Source organism: Anomalospiza imberbis, chromosome 15 (genome assembly GCF_031753505.1).
Source record: "Anomalospiza imberbis isolate Cuckoo-Finch-1a 21T00152 chromosome 15, ASM3175350v1, whole genome shotgun sequence".
Lineage (NCBI taxonomy): Eukaryota > Metazoa > Chordata > Aves > Passeriformes > Viduidae > Anomalospiza > Anomalospiza imberbis.
This window is the reverse complement of record NC_089695.1, coordinates 14,523,985-14,543,392: the sequence shown is the minus strand read 5'-3', so window position 1 is coordinate 14,543,392 and position 19,408 is coordinate 14,523,985. Positions and strand designations below refer to the sequence as shown.

The following is a 19,408-nucleotide window of genomic DNA, read 5'->3' as shown; positions in this document are numbered from 1 at the left end:
GTGTTTTATCCACAGTGATATTGAGCTGGATTTGAACGCACATCTTCCAGACAAAAGCTTCTATATCCCATTACCATGACCTGTGCCAGCCGGGCCTCCCTCTCAATCTGTTCCCTTTAAATTTACAAGGAAAGAAATAACAAGAAAGAAGGACACTCTTTTATTACATTTTTTCAAATAAAATGTCTGTGCTTTCCCTGGATGGTACCAGCCCGATTTATACAAGGTGAATTTGACCTTCAAGAGGCAGAACATCTGGGAATGACAATTAAAGCCATCTGCACCCAAGGCAAGCAGGTTGCTCGCTATCCACTCTGTTCTGTCGCCTTCAGAACATGCAGGAGGGGGGGTAATCTCAAGACAGTCATCCCTTTTTTATTGACTGTCTCCTGTGCTTTTAGAGATGTGAAAATACAGAGCCTGACTGCACTCCTTTCCAAGGAAGCTCACTGAGGATGCCATGAAAACTCCAGCAGTGCTGAAGATTTGTGATTTGGGTTCTGTGGGGATGGTGTTAGACAGACCCAGATTTTCTTTCAGAATTGTTCTGACCTCTCTATATCTCAACAGTGGCAACTTGGCTTGTCTGAAATAGGCTCTCGTGTCTCCTCTGTGGGGCTGAGTGTCTTGTGCATTTTTTACTGACCATCCAAGACCAAGAGAACTCAAAGGAAAGGTCATTGAGCCCTCTGCTCCAGGAGGTGATGATTTGAACTCCAGCTCTATTTAAGAAGACTGAAGGTGTTGAAGATATTATGAAACAGTAGTAAAAATCCAAGCCACCATTTTCTGTAGGAATTTAGGGCAACTAGACAATTCCTAGAGCTTGTAAATCTTCTAAATGGTTGCTACAATAGGGTAACTTATAGCTCCATTAACTCATTTTTGAGAATTTGCTGTTGAATCAGGTACTGTTGAAGAGCATCATGCTGATTACCCCTGTCCCAGTTTCCCCCTTTGCTCTTCTGATCACTGGTACCATCTGATTGCCTGAAGTTTCACACTTTAGCTCTTTAGGACAGGAGGATTTTGTTAGTGGAGCAGGATTTTGGTGCTTGGCTGGAGATGCTAAAACAGTGCAGGTAACAGAAGAAATTAAGGTACTACCTATGTCCTGCAGATACCGGTACAGAGGGATCACATTCACTTTTGGACAGGCAGTTAATGACTCATTTGGATAACCAGATCCGTTTGCAATTTCAAAAGCAGAAGGAAAATATAGAAACAGAAGATGGGAAAAAAACCAACTCACCCAGAATTGTATTTTTTTTTCCTGTGGCATTTGGAATGTTATTATTTTCATTTTCTCTTTGTATATTTTTTCTCCAGCCCATTTAAGAGCTCCCTGTGTGCCACCTATCGGTCTGACCCATGCTCAGCCCTTCTCCAGACAAAAACAGTGGTGGGAAGAGTCATGCAGGGCCAGAGAAAAGGAGGTGGGAGGCCAGAGACCCATCCAGAAAAAAAGGAAAGGGAAAGGAAGGGGATTTTTCTAGGTAGGTTCAAGCCAACTACAGCCCAAAAGGCCATCACACCCTCGGCCTCAAACTACGGGTGTGACTCAGATAAACCAGCAACATGAAATTACACCAGAAGAAAGACATTTTAGAAAATATTCTGCACCATGGATGACATATTCAAGTATGATGCCTTTGGAGATTTAACCCTGCTTTCTTTGAGTGAGAAACCAGACACTTGGAGAATTAACCAAGATGATATTGACAGGCCTTGGTTCCACAACAATTCCCTTCATACTTGCCCCATAAACATCTTTCTTTCCAGTGTCAGTCATATGTTCGTTTCCTACCACAATAATTCTTTGCTAAGATCCCATTCCCGTAATAGAAAAAGGGAGAAAAAAAATTGAGTGACACCTCAAACAATATTTGATAGTCTAACAACAATTTCTAACTTCAAAGACTATCTACATAAAAGTTGAAGACTTTTGCTACAAAAACCAAACCATTGGGAAATCATTTTCCATCTGACATCAATTCCCCAGCCACTAGAATGAAGGCTTTAACTAAAAGTAAAACTTTTACTAGAGGTTCTTTAACATTTTAATCTATGCTGTGAGAAAGCATGTACAGACAGGTTATATTGTGCCAGAATCCAAGAATGGAGTGTTAAAAGGGAGAACCCCACAAGGTAAAGAGGGCTGGTCTTTGTGGCCAGCTGAAAACCACACCCAGACCGAGTTACAGAGGTTTAACAGGCTAGGGAGCATTTGATTAGCCCCAAATCTTTGTGGACGAAGAGCCACAAGAGGTGCAACCAAGAACACTCCTAACCCCCAAAATTATTGTCCTAAAGGAAGGGAATTAATTTTTCAGAGCTGAATCATTACAGCAAATCACTCCTAATGTACTGAACCACTGGAGGAATCAATGGATGCAGGTCTACAAATCATGTATTTGAGAGTCAGTGCTAGCAAACAAAGATCTGCAAGGTTTGATGGTGGGGCATTTTCCTTTCCCAGAAACACTGCCTAAACCCCTCAAAGTCTTCTGTAACAGTCTTCTCTTTTTTTTTTTTTAAGCCCTGCTTTCATTTCCAGCTGAAGAGAAGATTGCATGTCTAAGACATCAAGTTGTGACCTTGCAGTGAATTAAATGGGTGAGCATGTTAAAAGGCTTGTAAATGTATCTGGACCTTTTTTTCCTCACCATCTGTTTCATACTTGATATCTTGATAGATAGTTCAGCTTATTACCCACCACTAACGTCATCTCTCTGCTGAAGCCTTGTTATTTGAAATATGGGGTCTCTCCTTTGTGTAGCAGTGACTAAGAACATTGGAACACACTTAAATTTGTTTTAAATGCATTAAATTGGTAACATGCAGTGTTTCTGCGTACCAGTTTCTAAGTTACATAGTAAAAGTTTGAACGATTTAACCAATTTAATGTACGAACCAGGCACTCTGCATGGCTGAGAGCAGTCAGGTTTTCCAGTGAAACATTTGCCTGGTAGTTCACATTGTGCAGAGGTATGCAGATGCTTTTGCCAGGAGAAAGTGAAATAATTGATGCAGCTGAAAATGACCTTGATCTAAAAGTCATTACCTCATTCCCTGAAATATCTGAAAATACAATGACAGAAGCAAGGGCCTGAGTGACTACTGTGACTTTTACTTAGTCCTGAGTACCAGTATGACATGGGTACATGCCAACAATAAATCATTTTCCTGGAATACACAACAGTAAGAAGTTGGGGTCATGTTTTCAAGCTGGCTTTTTTTGCTTTTTCTTTTTGTGTCTGTTGGTTGTGTCTCTGCAGACTTTACATGACGTCTTCCTGTCTGCCTACATCTATTTTATAGATTAATAGTACCTGTAACTGCTCAGCTGAAAGGTAAAATAATGGCAAGGGTGATGAAACCACGTGCTCCATGACATAGGAGGGTGACTCATGGTGTCAGGAATGAATTCCTGCCTTTCACCACTGGCAGAGCCTTATTTTGCTACCAAAGCAGTATACAAGGTGAGCAATGTGACCACACACACCTGGAGATGCACAGAACTCCTCAAGGTCCATCAGGTTCATCAGCTTCCAGGGAAAAGGGCAGATCTCCCCAGGCTGCTACAGGGCTGATTACACCACACCACAGCAGGGCTCTGGGGTGCCTTGAGTCAGCTGACCCCAAGCCCAGCAGAGGCAAATAAAACCTTTATGATTATCAGATTTTCAACTGGGTTGCTGAGATCACTTGTACCTGTTGGAGAATCATGGAGTGAGGGGCTGGCAGGATCAAACTCTCTCCCACAGGAACTGGCCACCCTTTCTAAAGGAGCAAGTGATTTCTACAACCTCTGCTCTTCCCTGACACACCGAGAAAGGTGTCTTTTGCCTTAATAGTGTTACAAATCTATTGTTTCACACCCAAAATGTGGGATCATGGTCATGCCTACAAACCACATTGTCCAAAGGACTTCCCGCACTTTCTCTTTGAACTGGAACATGCGCGGAGGAGCCGGGAATACACTGGCCCAAAGAAGAGAGGGAAGGCATTTTAAACAAAGTGAGCTGCAAGTTGTGTAACAGACATAACTGCAACCAAACACCACCTGCCTAGTGTTAGGAGATTTGATTCATGCTGGAAAATGCCACACCAAGAGGATCTGATGCAGCCAGATGACAGGCAAACCACCCTGTATCTAAAGAGGGGCTTCAGGAGGCGATGGTGACTTGGGGGGACCAAAAGTCACAGTGACTTTGCCATGGAAGGAGCTTCTTCAGCAGCAGTGCAAAGACCAGAGCTAAAGCCAGGCTGCTGCTTGCGCAGTAAACACAGGTGCTGTGGTCTTAAGGAGTGGAAGCTGGGACGCTCTGGGGGTTTTGGTGGAATTTCACCACCTGCAAGACAGCCCATGGCTCTGGGAAGCAGCATGCTCTCTGCACATCATGGTCTGGGCTTTTCATGTCTTTCCTTTCTGGGATCCATCAGGGCTAATGTTGAGAAGGAAAATACTTGCAACAGCAGAGATGTCGAGTTTTCAGAGCTCTCATTCACCACTGATACAGAAATGTATTTCCCTAAATTTAACAGTTAAATCCACATCAAGGTGTTGCAAATGCTTACTTGTGTTACAAAGGACGGTCAAGTGTTGGCAGGATACCTACATGCTGTACATGATATGCACTCTAACAGGATTTCTCTTAAGCTCTGCCTGGAACCATTTTCATTTAATTTCATGTAAACAGCATCGCTAGCAGTAGCAAAAGGACCTCAACAAAAAAAAACAGAGGTTCTGTTTCCCAAACCAAGCACACTCCAGATCTTCCAGCTCAAACAGAGGTCTGAGCACAGATCTGGATTTACTCACAAAGTTCAATTTGGAATCCAATTTTCTAATCAATTCTTCATTGTTTAAATCAATGTTGCTGATATAATGCATCAGAAACCCCATCCGCTTGATGGAGGATTTTTAAAAGCTGTATTTTATGGCTGTGTCATCGCCAGGCACTTGTGGATTTAGAACATTTGTGAAATAGGATTTTCTGGTGAAATCTTGTGTGGTCCATTTAACATACAATACCCAGCAGAGGAAATACTTGATTATGCTTACACACTTATCTGTGTTTCTCGTAACATTCCAAATAAGCAGAGCTTTGCCACATGGTTATCAGTTCCTGAGATGGCTTCTGAAGTTTGCAGTTTTACTGTTCTGCCTCACAGTTGACAAGTTACCTGTGACTGCCTTAGCTCAGAGCCAGTCCCTGCAGATAGTTTGTGTTTTCCTGTGACATTCCCATTAAAGCAAATTTCCCAGGAACTCCATTCAACTGCCTTAAGCACCCTGCATGTAGGCATGCCTTTGCAGCACTCCCATATGTGTACTGTTTCCTTGTATACAAAGCACATGTGGAATCTGTAAGCATAACAAATGGGATCATTAACTGAAAAATTAATTACGCTCACGCAAATCGTGTGAATTTGCACTATTAGTTCTACTAAAACTCAGCACAGTGCCTACATAATTGAATACTTCTCTTGAAATGTCAGTGTGGGAATCCAACACTGAGCTGGCAGCACCAAAAGTGTCATTTTTCTAAGGAGATGTATAAAAAGTGAGGCTGTCCAAAGTACATGTATGAAGTGATAGATACTCCTGTACTCTGCTGCACTACAAAGCACAGCTCCTCAGTGTATGCCATTGTTCCAAAAAACATTCCAGAGGGCATCAACTGCAACATGTACAGCTTAATATAAAGTACAGCCTGTAAGAGATAAGATAAAAAATAACATTAACACTAAAAGATATAAATAACTCAATTTCAGTGAAGAGAGGCTCCTGACATTTTCTTCCCAAGATGACCAATCCATTGACTCATGGATTGGCCATTCCTCATGAGCAAAGGAACTTGCATTCATTTCAATCAAAGTTCAGAATTTTTACCTGCCTGATGTGTTGAAAAACACAAAGGGACTGTGCCTTGAAGGTTGGGAATGAAAATAAAAACTTAGCTCATCTAATGCAGTTCCATAGGGCAGCAAGGAATCCCGCCTTAAAAGTTATTAATAAATCCATCAAACAGCCAGTACAACACAGAACTCAAACCTCCAGAACCAAAAAGTCCAGAATCTTAGCATGGCATAAGCAAGGAGCAAGAGAGAGCCCAGACTACTGGAAATATTCTACATAGAACACCAGTTTTTATTGCCATTTACACAAATTCAAATACATTCAACATTGTCTCGGATTAAATGTATATCAGACTTTCTTTAGACAACATATTCCACTCAAAGAACTTTAATAGAACATTAACAAAACACTTTTTCTCAACATCCCTCATAGAGAGACACACAGAAGTGCAGAGAGGAAAGCATATAGCAATTTAGAACAATACAAATACAAATCATGTAGTCTCTGGAAATTATAGGTATGAAAGAAGGAAACAAGATTCCAACTTGCAAAGTACAATTCATTCTAACACAGTCACTGGCAAAAGTGGGAAAATATTAATCTCTACATTCTCAAAATAAAAAAAAAACTTTAAAATAATGTTCTATTTGCTTTTTTCTTGAAATTTTCCGCATAGAATGACAAATGTAAGAAAATCTCCTACCCACACCAAAATAATGTTTGGCTGAGCTCTATTTTTGGTGCAAATATTTCTCTGTTGAGACAGCTCACTCATCTCCTCATAGGAGTCTTGGAAGCATTTTCTGGCTTTGCTACAATTTCACTGTGTCAGTAAATCACATAACATGTACACCACAAATTAACATCTGAAAAATTGGGAAAGTCATTCCTATTTAAAATATTTGTTGTGAAGCTCAGTTTAACCACTAATTATTCTGTTTCAAGTTACTGGAATTAAAGATGCTTACAGCTACACATGATCTTTGTAATCAGTAGTAGCTCAGAACTGCACACGAGTAATGATCTCAAGGAGCTGAGTCCAATCTGAGTTAAGCAAAGTGAGTGCAGCAGAGAGAAAGTTCCAGCAGATTCCCATGGGAATGAAGATTTTGCATGCAGAAGAAAGGAAATACAAATCCTCATTTGCCCTCACTCCATAACAAACCCCACCCGGGTTCCACCTCTGCCAAAGCACACCCTGCCTGTGTCATGCAACCATCCAGTAAAAGATTATACCACAACTCTGACAATGCAAACACAGGCAGAAGTTTAAAATTATTATTGGAATTACCTGGATTTACTGACACTGATGGGTTTAAATCCTTGGGGGATAGGTTGTATCATTAGCAGAGAAGGTGAGGAAGATAAAACAGAGGCAATTACTCAGTACTTCATAATAACCTGAACTACAATTCCCTGAAGCACCTGTGTTTGCCTGGCATAACTCATAGGTCAGCTCTTGAGATGGAAGAAATGCACGTGTTTACTTCTGCTCTCCTTGGAAAATTCTGCATTCCTGGGGGTGTATGGAAGGAAGCAGTCACTGGTCACTCCTGAGCACCAGCAGTGCTGATGCAGAGAGTCCCCCATAAAGACAGGGTGTCCATTACACACCCACAGTCTCATTCAGCAATGGGAAATCCACCCAGAGTCCCTCTGTTACCTCCAAATGAGTCCAGCTTCCTAAAGTGAACAGAAAAACCAGTCAGGAGAAGTCATTAGAGACCTAAAATATGTAATTGATCTCAGAGGCTTGTCTCTCTAGGTTGCCACTGAGATTAACAAACAGGGATAAACTTATCTTTATGTGAGCAATTTACAGCAGGGATTTGTGCTGAGGTGCTCTGAATTGTCTTCTTGGAGAGTTTTTTTCCAATGAGATAAGTCTCCTGAAAGGTACCATAACCTGGGATCATCTTCAGGAAAAATAAAATAATGATAAAATAAACCTAAATTTACCTAATTTTCATGCTCATGACCCTCAGGTATGTGTGGAACAGGGTGGGTTGAGGGGCAGCCTTGTGATGACTGCAGGGTCCTTACCAAGCCCAGCTGGCATAATCTTCAAGGAGGAAAAAAAGGCTTTTTCCCTTTTGTGCCCAGACATGTGCAGGTCCTGGCATCTCTGCAGGCTCACGATAGAAGGTCTATCTTATTCATGCTGCAAAAGATCTGGAACCTGACACTTCTCTTGGGCACTCAGTCCTAACCGGCAGGATTTGCCTCTGACACTCTCCTTTCAAGATAAGTGTCAGCAGGTGATGAACTCTGTATTCTTTCACTCCTGCAGCTTCAGAGCCTGGATCTCAGTTTCTGCAGAATATATGAATGGTAAATGTCAAGCCCTTTGTTTTTTTCAGAGCTGTAACTCTGGTGTCAGGAAAATAAAGGGAAGATGAACAATACTCTTCTTTCCTCCATCCTTTATTTTGCAAATTCTTACACAGGAGAAATAGAGCCATATTTATTGATGTACAGTAAGCACAAATAAATAATTTGCAGTAGGGAAGGCTCCAACATGTCAATGTGGCATCCTCCTGGCTTTGTCTGCTGAGCTGGGTACATTGGTGCCCCTGACAGCTGCACATGTGATGTTGTAACCACACACCTTTCAGGGCTTAATGGCATTAGGCAACTATGGTTAAGTTTTACTATGATTTTAGTAATTTGGTTAATTAGTTCCACCTCATGAGGCAAAGGTCTCATAATGGTACTTTGCAGGATGTTCATTAGCTGAGCAGATTGCTTTTTCAGGTCAGGGCATCTCTAGCAAGGGCTCTCTGGTCACTGCGAAAGGATTATAGCAGTGGAAGGAATGATGAAAATAGGACTCTAAGCCTGCCCTCTCGGTGAACTAAGAGTTCACACTGATATAACAAAACTGGACAAAGCTGAGATTTAGAACAGTCTTGGCTAAAGCAAAGCAAATTATTGTGCAGGAATTGTTTAGCCCTTGTGCCCAATTTTGAATCACTCACATCTTGTTCTGCAGACTGACCCTGATAACAACTTAATGCAAACATATTTCAACCAGAGTGACCTGTGAACCATCTCCTTTGTCAGCTCTGCCTTTGATTACCCCTCACACAGTCCCAGTTAAGAGCACTCAGCTCCAAACACACACCTACTGCTCAATTATTTCAATATCTAGGGTGAAACCCAAACCTGATCTTCACAGGATTTCAACAGAGCAGAAGCACATCCTTAAGGCTTGTCTGAATCTGGATCACCTCATTATTGAACTTATACTGGACAGATTTTTCCTTGCCTAGTGAATTTCTCACACTGTGAATGACAGCACAGGAGCACCCAGTGTGCCAGAGTCACATCTCACACCTCTCTGCGGGTCTCCTGTGGCAAAGGCCAGACCAAAACCCCAACCCTTTCTCTCCTCACTCCACAACACCTCTTCTGTTCCCTCAGCAGCTGCAAAGCAGACACAAAAACACCCCATTTGCATGGAAGAACAAGAAAAGAACAGAAATATGATCAGATGATTTATTCTTCTGAAGTCACAATTCTATTGGCACATCAACTGCTGCCCTAAGAAGCTGCCACGTGGTTTAAAAGGAAGTCGCTTACAAAATTACTGAGAGGCTGAAGACCTCATAACTGATCACAGCCACCGTAGCTTGTGCACTTTCCTGGAGAAAATCAGACCCCACTACCCCTGAAGCAGGGCACCACGATGATGGAAACAATATCCCTTTGCCAAGCTCTCTTTAAGAGCCCCTCCTAACAGAAAGTGATTCCTCAGGAAGCGCTGTACCTACTATGCACATGTTAATACCAGCTTAGGTTTCATTATGACTAATGTCATTATAGTGGATTCCAAATGAATTATTCATGATTGGCTTCTTCTTTTAATGCCTTTGGCATTTGACATGTTTTCCACATTGCCTACAAAACGTCTGTGGTAGGAAAATGCTCATAGGTGTCCTTGGCAGCTGGAGGCTGAGAATGGAACTGTTGTGCTTTATATCCAATGAGGGGAGCTCAACATTTATTTTCAGGAGAGAAAGTCTTTTTCTCCCCACAAATGGTCTGCTTAAAGTCAATACAAAATATTCTGGATGGAGGCTGATACACCTATCTGGGTTCTTCAAGGGAGGTGCACGGTGTTACTTAGAAATAAAAGCAAATATCATCTTTATTACTCTACCTCACAAGTACTGCCAAGGAAAATGTCTAATCTTCCTTAAAAAAAATAGAAAAATTCAGAAAATTCAATACTCCTTGAAGTCACTTCCTTTCTCTGTACCTGAGACTGAGATTTCTACAGCAAAGGAAAGGATCCCATAATGCCTCATCTTTCTTCAGCCCATGATTAAGTTTTCTAAGTAAGAAAACCCTTGGAGGGAGATGTGCTGTTGAAGTTAGTGGGACCTGAATTTAGTTGGAACTTGAAGCCACAGCACAGCCACCAGAGCAGAGGTAGTGAGGAACTTAGCCAGGCCGTCACCATCTACTCCTGCTCTTACCACAGCTCACCACATTTTTCCACTTGTGGTTCTCACACACTACTGTTGGAGGCTTTTCCCAAGCAAATAAACATTTTCCAGTCTGATATACAACATCATCCAGTTTTGTCTCCCCAAAGAGTTGAGCTTAAAGGAACTAAGCTCAATGTACTGGGCAAGTGGAGACTCACAGATTTCTTATATGCCAAAAATAAGATATTTTAGACTCTCCACACCTGAAAAACAATATATCTTTGTGTCTAACATGAATTAAAACCTTTGTTCCTCTCTCTGTGATCCAGGATGTGTCATCTTGTGCTCCCCAGGGGACACAGGCACAATACTGCAAAGGTTGGAGCAGGTCATGCCAAAGGTCCATCCAACATCCTGTCTTTGGAAATGGATAGTAATAAGCATTTGAGAGAAAGCTTGCAAGATGTGATGCAAGTATGAAATTCTCAATATCTTCTCCATTTCAAGCAATTTGTGGTTTAAGGACTTCCTGAGCTGTAGCCTACATCTGCGTCATCTCCTTTAATGGCCCTTCAGAGACTTTTGCTTCCACTCACTTGCTTGGTTGCTTCTTGAGCTGCAGATATCAACAACATCCTGTGGCAACAAGCTCCACAATTTAATTATGCATTGTGAGAAAAAGTAGATTCTGTTTGTTTACAGCCTCTTGCACAATCGTTTCATTTGGCACCGCTTAGAGTTATGAGAAATGGCTTATAACCACTTCCAACAATCATTTTTCCATATTACTGCTTATTTTAGATGGGCAATGGATAGACAATAGTGGAAAACACTGAAATTGCAAATTGGAAACAAATGTGCAAAGATTAAACTCAGAGGGAAGAACTTACTTTGCATATATATAAATACATAAACAATTAATATTTTCATACACATTTCTTAAAGTTGTATAAAGCTGTATAAACGTGAGAAAATACTAATCACATTTCTTTTACTTTAATTTTATCTCAGCCACACGCAAAAAAAAAAAAAGTCTTCAAGACTATTTTCATTGAAACAAATGTCTTTATAATACAAGACATTTATATTGTACAAGCAGCAGTATTGGAAGTCATGCTAATTAAAGTGGAGTTTCCTTCCTAACAATTAAAGCTTTCTCAGTTGCTTTTCCAACCAAACACCATACTGAAGTGTTCATACTATTCCCTTGCTGTAAGTATTGTGGCAATGCTATCTAAATAAAAAGGCAACAGTGAAACAGTTTTTAAGAGAGACCCACTGTATGATTACTAGCTGTTGGTGCTTGATGTAAAATATCTGACTTACAAAAGCACTTTGGCATGTTTTTGGACAAGCCTTATCAATAGCTGTAATGAGAAATGGCTAACAAAGGACTTTCTGTACAAACAGCAAATGAGATGCTTGCAGACAGAAGGGAATTTATTCTGAAGGGAAAGAATGAAGCCCAGTGTTCTCCTTCACTGGCCCTTCACCTAAAGTTGTTTTATTGTTGTTCGTGTGTGTCTTAAGTACCATGAAGAACAGCATATGCTATTACAAGGATGTCCTGTTTCATCTGACTTTTGTTCCCCATAACCAAGCACCATTGACATTATCAGATGGCAAAAGTAAACCAGTGATAAAAGCCTGGCATTCATTTTCTGAAATAGTCTCTAGAAAATTCAACTTGCCACATAAGTCAGAGCTGGAGGCACAGTATTATCAGGACATATTTAGTTCCCAAAACAGTGACTCCAGTAAATGAATACACAAGTATAAATAATTTCTTCACTTAATTGTAACAAATACAAGGATCTGGTTTTCACTTTTTAAAAAGCCTGCATTAGATAAGGTTAGAAAAAGAAGTTAAGACTGATGTCAGAGCTGGAGCAGCAATCCCTGGGGGCGAGAGCTTCTAGAGGTAGTAAGACTGAACTCAGCTCACAGTGGAAGCATGAGGCTACCCTGAGGCTCCTGTTACAGCCCCTTCCCACATCACAGCCAAGCACAGGTCCTCCAGAAATTCATATCACATCTCAAGGAAGCACAGAAGAAACAAGTAATTGTGTTTTGATTCAAAGTGGATCAACAGCCACTGAGAGACACCCATATTCTTCACCTGGCACTAAGGATCTGCTTTATCACAGTGGCATAAAAAAATGTTCCTGCATTGGCCATTAAAGGTATTTGTACATTTAATAACCAGCACTGAGCTGAGCCTTGCTCCAGCTCTCTCCTCAGTGACACTGGGAAAGCCTTCCTGTTTTAGCCCAGGGAACCTCACACAAACCCTGCCCTCTCTCAGCCACTAAATAATCTCAGTGGTCTGCACAGAGGCAGTTGCAGGAAGAAACGAATGGTACTGTAACATTATTGAGCTGCTTCTCACTTTCATTTCTGTGGGAAAAAGAAATAAGCAAGAGCCAGCAAAGACCCTGCTAAATCCACCCTCAAAGAGAGATGTGAAACCAATTAGCAGGCTGGCCCAGCACCCGTAAAGTCACTGTCTACACCATGAAATGTTATAAAACAAAACAGAACACAAAAGAAAAAGCAAGGAAAAAACCAAATCAATAAAGAACAGGCCATGCCAAACAATAAGCCTCCAGGTGCTTGCAAGGTGCAAATCCAATATGAATAGTGGCACTTTTAGAAAACCAGCCATGACCGAGATGAAACTGAGCAGAACAGAAATGCAGAAGGAAGTGAGGATACATTTTCAAAATATGTCAGGATTTATTCTGTTCCTAAAAGAACCAGACAGTTAATCCACCCCGTTGGCAGGTGCATGATAGTAGGTGATTCCTTGCAACAACCTCTATAACTATTCTCATTATATTATTCTCCAGATGGGGATATCAGTAAAGGGAGCAGAGGCAGAGGATGGAGCTGGAGGCACCATTTGCTTTGCTTGCAATGTAACTCATTGTGCAAAAACTCAAACAGGATTTCTTGAGTGGGGATGACACAAAGCAGCAGCTCCAGTGTCTCCATAGACACCAACACCTGCAGTGCATCTTTGGGAATTAAAGGGGAAGGGGGAGGTGATGGCAGGCTTTGCTGCATTTGAGAAGTGACTGACTCAGTTTGGAAATGAGGTGGCCTGGCTTAAGGATAGATGGTGTATTTTTCAAAAACCTTATAATTAGGAGCTCAAGGTGTTGTTGTCTTCTAAAGAATACACCCTCCTCTTCCCCCCCCAAATTCAGTTTTCTCCAAAAGTTTCTAAGGAAAAAATAAAAGCATGTTTTATGGATTAAAATATTTCATTTCTGTTTCAATCACTTCCTAGTTAGGTCCCACAGAATGCTAAGAAACTTAGGAGAGAAATTTTAAAGAATTTTTGTTTCAAATTAAGAAAATGTTTTGTGTGTGTCAATAAGTCAATTTTAGCATTGCTAAAATTCCTCCACCCTCTTTTACCCTGAAAACAAAGTTGAATCATTTCCAGAAGGTTCAGCAGCACTGAGAGACACATCAACAGCTGGTGGAGTATGGTTTCTTCAACATTGCTCTGGCCAGCTCTCATCATCCATAGCAGGATGAGCTGGTCACATCTGCTGACCTCTTAAAACAGTGTGGCTGCTGTGAGTAATTCTGTGTCTTCCCACACTGTCAATAATTCCTACAAAGCATCACCATCCCAAAGCCTATCGTTACCACCTTCCAACCTGGCAGGGAGAAGTATAGAATAAGGCTGCTTTGCGTTCTCAAATAGGAGAAAAAAACATTGCTATGCTAAACAGAAGAAAAAAAAAAATTAAAAGCCATCATCCACACAGACCCTGCAGAACACACTTTGTGCTGCTTGCTTCCGAGTGCTGGATCCCTGGATACTGGAAAATTCATCCTTATTTATTTAAATTAAAAATCCTAGCCATGACCTTAGAGGTGTGTGTTTATTATCAGCTCCTATGCACTTGTCACAGCCTTGGCTGGAAGGAAGCCAGCGGAGGATTTAAAAACAATAATAATAATAATAATCCAAGAAATTTCTCCATTTCAAATGTCATTGGGGTTTTTTGGGTTTTTTTTTCATTTCTTTGGGTTTTTTGTTTGTTTGTTTGTTTTTGTTTTGGTTTTTTTTTTTGTTTCTAATTAGAATATGGTTTGTCTTTCAGATTCCAAAGCTATTGGATTAGTGGTTTTCAGCATGATGTCATTTTCCTGTCTATATGACCACAGCACAGTCTTGCTTCAAGTGTTTGGTAACAACAGAAAAAATAACCGTGGAAACCTGTATGTAATCCTGCAGGATCTGAAATCATGCCACACCATTACCAGGCAGCTCCGGAGCACGAGGGCAGGACCTCTACAAGGAGCGCGTCTATTCACTCTTATCTTTTCCAGAAAGTGAGTATTGGCCCAAAAACAAAACCCACAAGGCCCTACTCAGCAGCTCACATGGTTACCTGCCTCAACAACCCATTATGGACATGTGCAAAGTGAAGCAAGTTTGCCTTTAAAACAAAACAGGCAGAAACAGAGTTAGTGGACCAGACTGATTCCACTTATAGCTACATTACATTATTCTAGAGCTAAATTCCATCCATATGTGAATTGCAACCCTTCAGAGACTAAAAGTATAGGCAATTTCTGGTTTGCCATCTCCCTTTCCTCCCAAATACATTTGTGCTCCTCTTGCAGAGCAAACAAGACCACTGGTATTTGCTATCCAGGTTAAAATTAGCATGGCTAATGGTTTGAGTAACCTTAACAATGTAATTAAAATTATTCAAGGCAGTTACTATTCATATTATTTAGGGAGAGTTCTCAAGTTTCAGAATCTCACCTAAGAGGGTGAACACCAAAATGGGAAGAGAATGTCGTAGTGAAAAGATAACTTGGCTCAACAGCAGAATAGCAGCTAGTCAGCCCTTTTGTAAACGGCATTTAGACAACATGAATTTGTTTTTTCCAAGGGTTTGAGTGTTTTTGTACATCTCACTATTGATGGATTTTCTGCTTGTGGCAGCAACTGGCTTAAGAGCAGTGGTTTTGGAGATGCTTGGGTTTTTTTATGGATCTATTTCAAACGAGCCTGTCAGGTAGCCTTGTGCCTTTGAATCCTCCACTGCCATATGTGCTCAATAAAAAATCCAGCCTTGGTTGTCTCTGCTTATCCTGAGCAGATGACTTTGGACCACCAAGGTCTTCTCTGGCATGTTCAGAGCTGCACTGAGACACCTGGGCTAGGGCTCAGATGCTGAGCACGGTTTGGGGAGTGACCACTTATCTCCCTCAGCTCCACTGAGCAGCACTCTGTGGACACCAGGTGAGAAAACTGGCAGGCTGGGCCAGCAGAAAAACGAAACGACCCTGCCCCTGTGCCCCCTTCCCAGAAGCCAAGGCACATACCTGCTGCACATAGGACAGTCCAGCTGGCCTTCAAAGAGCACCCCAAAAACCCATCTTGCTGACCCTCCCTCAAGTCTCCATGCCAAACCCATTCGTACTGAAATGATAATAGCTGACAGGAATCAGTTTGGTTTGGCTAAAGAGGAGGCATCCTCAGGAAAAAAAATATGGTTTTGGAGGCCCACCCAAAAATGCAAAGGCTGGACTCTGTCTGAGAGCAGAACTTGGCCTCCTGTCTCCACTCCCACAAAAAATGCTTGTAAATGTTATGCTCTTAGGGATGTATTTTTTTTTCTTCCCTGCATTAAAAACTGAGTAAATTTAGTGCTTATAAAACCAAGAGGCTGATAGCAACTGGATAGAACCAGATGTTAGGAAGACTGGAGCATATCAAGCAAACAGATTGTGCACATATAAGTATTCAGAAGTATGTAGCTGCACTACTTATTCCCAGTCAGATTATCAAACTGATTGATTTCTGAGTATAAAAACATGATGTCCAAACCTCAGGCCTTGGGAAGGAAGGGAAGAGGGGGAATGTCAAGATGTCTGCAGATATCCACATCTATAGATTTAGAAAGAAGATATATTTTCCCTCCATCATTTGCAGCTCTGTCCTTCCCTGCTGCCCCAGCCAGCAGTGCACAGCAAGCCCAGCAGGGACAGATGCAATGCTTGATCACATCTCTAACCCAGCAAGGAGCTCTGCCTTTGGAGAATGAGCATCCCACTGTGGGGACAAGATGATTTCCCAGGACATCCAGCCCTATGGTCCCCTGATGTGGAGCCATATGGACTCCTTTAGCCACCAGCACTCAGGCTGCACACAAATCCAAACACTTTTAGGAAGACGTGTACCAGAAACACGTGCCTGAAGTGCCAGCATTCCCTTCAATAAGGCATGGAAGGTAACTGGTGCAATCTGCCAGTAAACCCTATGGAAACACAAGCCTGTGGAGCTGGCTCCCTTAAGGGATTTGAGCTGTTAGTTTTAATGGCTGGAATGGGAGGGTTTTTTCTAACAAAAACTGGATCAGTTTTATTGACTTAGAGTGAAATGTTTCCGTTTATAGCTTGAGATTTCTGCTAAAAGATTTAAACAACCTTAAAGGCTCCTCCTCTGCTCCCACATCCCCAGCTCTGCTGGATGCATCCCCAGGTGACTTTATTCAAATATCAAGGCCTCCAAAAGCTCAGCTTTGGCCTTTCAGGCTCCCCCTGGTACCATCTTCTTCCTTGCTGCACAAGTTTCCAGAGCATTTATCTATCAGCAGGCACTTGTGCTGTGCTGGTGCTAATGAAGCTCTTCCTGAGCCTTTTTCCACCATGGCCTCACTGCCAGCCAATCTCTGCTGACCATCAACCAACAGCATAAGAGCCAACACAGCCTCAACTCAGCCTCTTCTTTAGACAGAGTTTTCCTTGGATTTCCATTTCACAGGCTTTGAGGCCTGAAGGAGCCATCTCATCACTCACTCACGATTTTGCACTCGACAGAGCCTTTACCACCTCATGGTTTGTCACCAGCAGTTCCACATCCACCACTCATGGGTCAGACAGCAACAGGAGGGACAGCAACACCTTCAGCCCCAGCCAAGGCAGAGATCCAGTGGGTGAGATCCCCCTCCTTAGGGGGTCCTACCCTGTAAACCATACTGCATTCTTAAGGACATCAACCACCTTCCTCCAGGAGACAATTCCTTCCCAACGGTATCCAGCAATCACTGCAGTCCATGTGGAATCTCAGTTTCTGCTCCTGCTCTATAGCAGCAGTATTAGACCAGCAGACACCCTCCCTGAGGGCCATCCCTCCCTCAGGGGCACACCTAGGACCATCAGCGTTCATCATTCTTTCAGCCCCCGACCGCACATCACCAGGACTTCTGCTGCCTGATGCAACGTCACACAAGCCAAGTTGGACACACATAGCTCTCACCTTATTTATCTGCTTCCAAATCGTGGAGAGACTGAAATCTTTAGATGCTCTAGTCATCTGTGCAGCACAAACTGGGATCACAGGTTGCCATTATTAGGTAGAGCCTGGGAAGAGAGGCGACAGGAAGTTAACAGAAACATTGATGGCTGTGGTGGCGGCTGCAATTTTAATCCAGTGACTCAAGCTTGGCAAACAGAAAGGCTGCAATGTATTAAACTGAAGAGTTTACAAGAGCTGAACATCTAAAATATAGCTCTGAGAAATTACTCCTTAAAGCAGGCAAGCAAGAGCATCATGAACAGAACCAGGAGAATATTGTTTTCACAGGAAACACTCCGTGGGTGTATTATAAGCTCTGTTCTTTGGCCTGTCACCACATAATTTCTGCACTTCTTGTATTTCTCTCTTTTCTCATACTCAAGCACTGTCCTGTGATACAGCAGAAGTGCATTTACAGCTAAAATTACAAAAGTGGTCCATTATGTTTTCTAAGGTAGTAAAAAGGCTGCAGTTTGTCACAGCTGTCTGGAGCCCCAGACACCTACAACTGGCAGAGCTGTGAACCCCTTTCTTCTGCCCTGGCCCAGGCTGAATCTCTGTATGTGAGCATGCAGATTAAAGTTATGTACAAACAGATCTTTTAGTGTTCTCGCTGGGAAAAAAAAAAAGGCAACAAATCCACACATAAAAAAAAGAAAAAAAAAAAAAAAGGTACATCAGTGAAGCAAGAGGTCAGAGCATTCCTAACCACTTATTTCAGAACAGCTCCACTTCGGCTGCTGCTTCTTGGCTTCCCACGGTGGCCACACCAGCGTTCCTATCTCACAGGGCAGGGGGAGTGTGTTGAGTCATCTCCAGGGGACTCTTTCCAGAGGGGAAAATCTCAGCACGTCCAGCAGGAAAGTTGCAAAAGGATGGGAGCGGAGCAGCCAATCATCAGGGCAGAACCAAGATGAGAAGCCCAGGAAGACCCAGCCTTGTGTTGATCCAAATCAACCTTTTCCCTTGGAGGCCTCCCAAATTCAGCATGTGGACACACCATCCCCTTACCTCTTCTTCAGCTTCCCAGGGAAGGAGGAATTGAGGGACAACAGGTAGGGATAATCCTCAGGCACCACTCACACTATTCCCAAAGAGAAACTAAGCTCCACCACCAAGAAAACTACCTCCCTTCTGCTCTTCCCAAAACTTTTATAAGCTCAGTGCTCCCAGTGAGGAAGCCCAGGCCAGGCCCTACTTCAGTTAATTATGCTAATCGTGTTTTCCCCATGTCCGGTATGTTGAAAGTGCACAGCTGTGGAACATCTCCAGCAATAGGGAGGTTCACCCAGGGGGTTACTGGGTTGTTTCCATCTCACCAGAAACCACCAAGCAGAAGAGTCTGGAGGGAAGTTTGTATGGAGCAAAGGTGCCATGGATTTTTGGAAGCTCCATCTAGTTTACACTGGGGTTATAACCTTCCCCTTCAGAAATGGTTGCAGAAGATTCAGGTTGAAGGAGGCTCCCCCCACTCAAATGTCAGAATCCATCTTTCAAAACCAGATGGAAAAAGGCAGATCTCAGGTCACACACCCAGTGGGGTTCAGTTCAGCTGCAGGACACATGACAGAGCAAATGACTTTCTTTAAGATCCTTTCAACCTCAGGTGCAGCCCCACTTCTGCAGGTGAGGCACCTGTGTCAGCCTCAAAAGACAGACAGAGACTTGCATGGGAGGGAGAGAATGTGAATTTACTCATCACAAATGCTGGGCTCCGAGTAGGTCTGGTTTTAGGCTTGAATATCAGTGTGAGTGGTATTAAATCATCCACATCAG

General features: G+C 42.3%; 1 long non-coding RNA gene across 4 annotated transcripts in view; it reads right to left on the bottom strand.

Annotated features, from left to right (window-relative positions):
- LOC137483156 (uncharacterized) overlaps nt 1-19,408 on the bottom strand; it is a 110,547-nt gene that overhangs the window by 71,289 nt on the left and 19,850 nt on the right. Inside the window, exons 1-2 of one of the 4 annotated variants that reach the window (XR_011004375.1) lie at nt 18,644-18,842; nt 17,594-17,697 (exon numbers count right to left, since the gene is read on the bottom strand). This is a non-coding gene — a long non-coding RNA (uncharacterized lncRNA). Of the gene's footprint in view, nt 1-17,593; nt 17,698-18,643; nt 18,843-19,408 lie in introns of those variants that run through there. The other 3 variants (XR_011004378.1, XR_011004376.1, XR_011004377.1) reach the window with 3 other exon arrangements.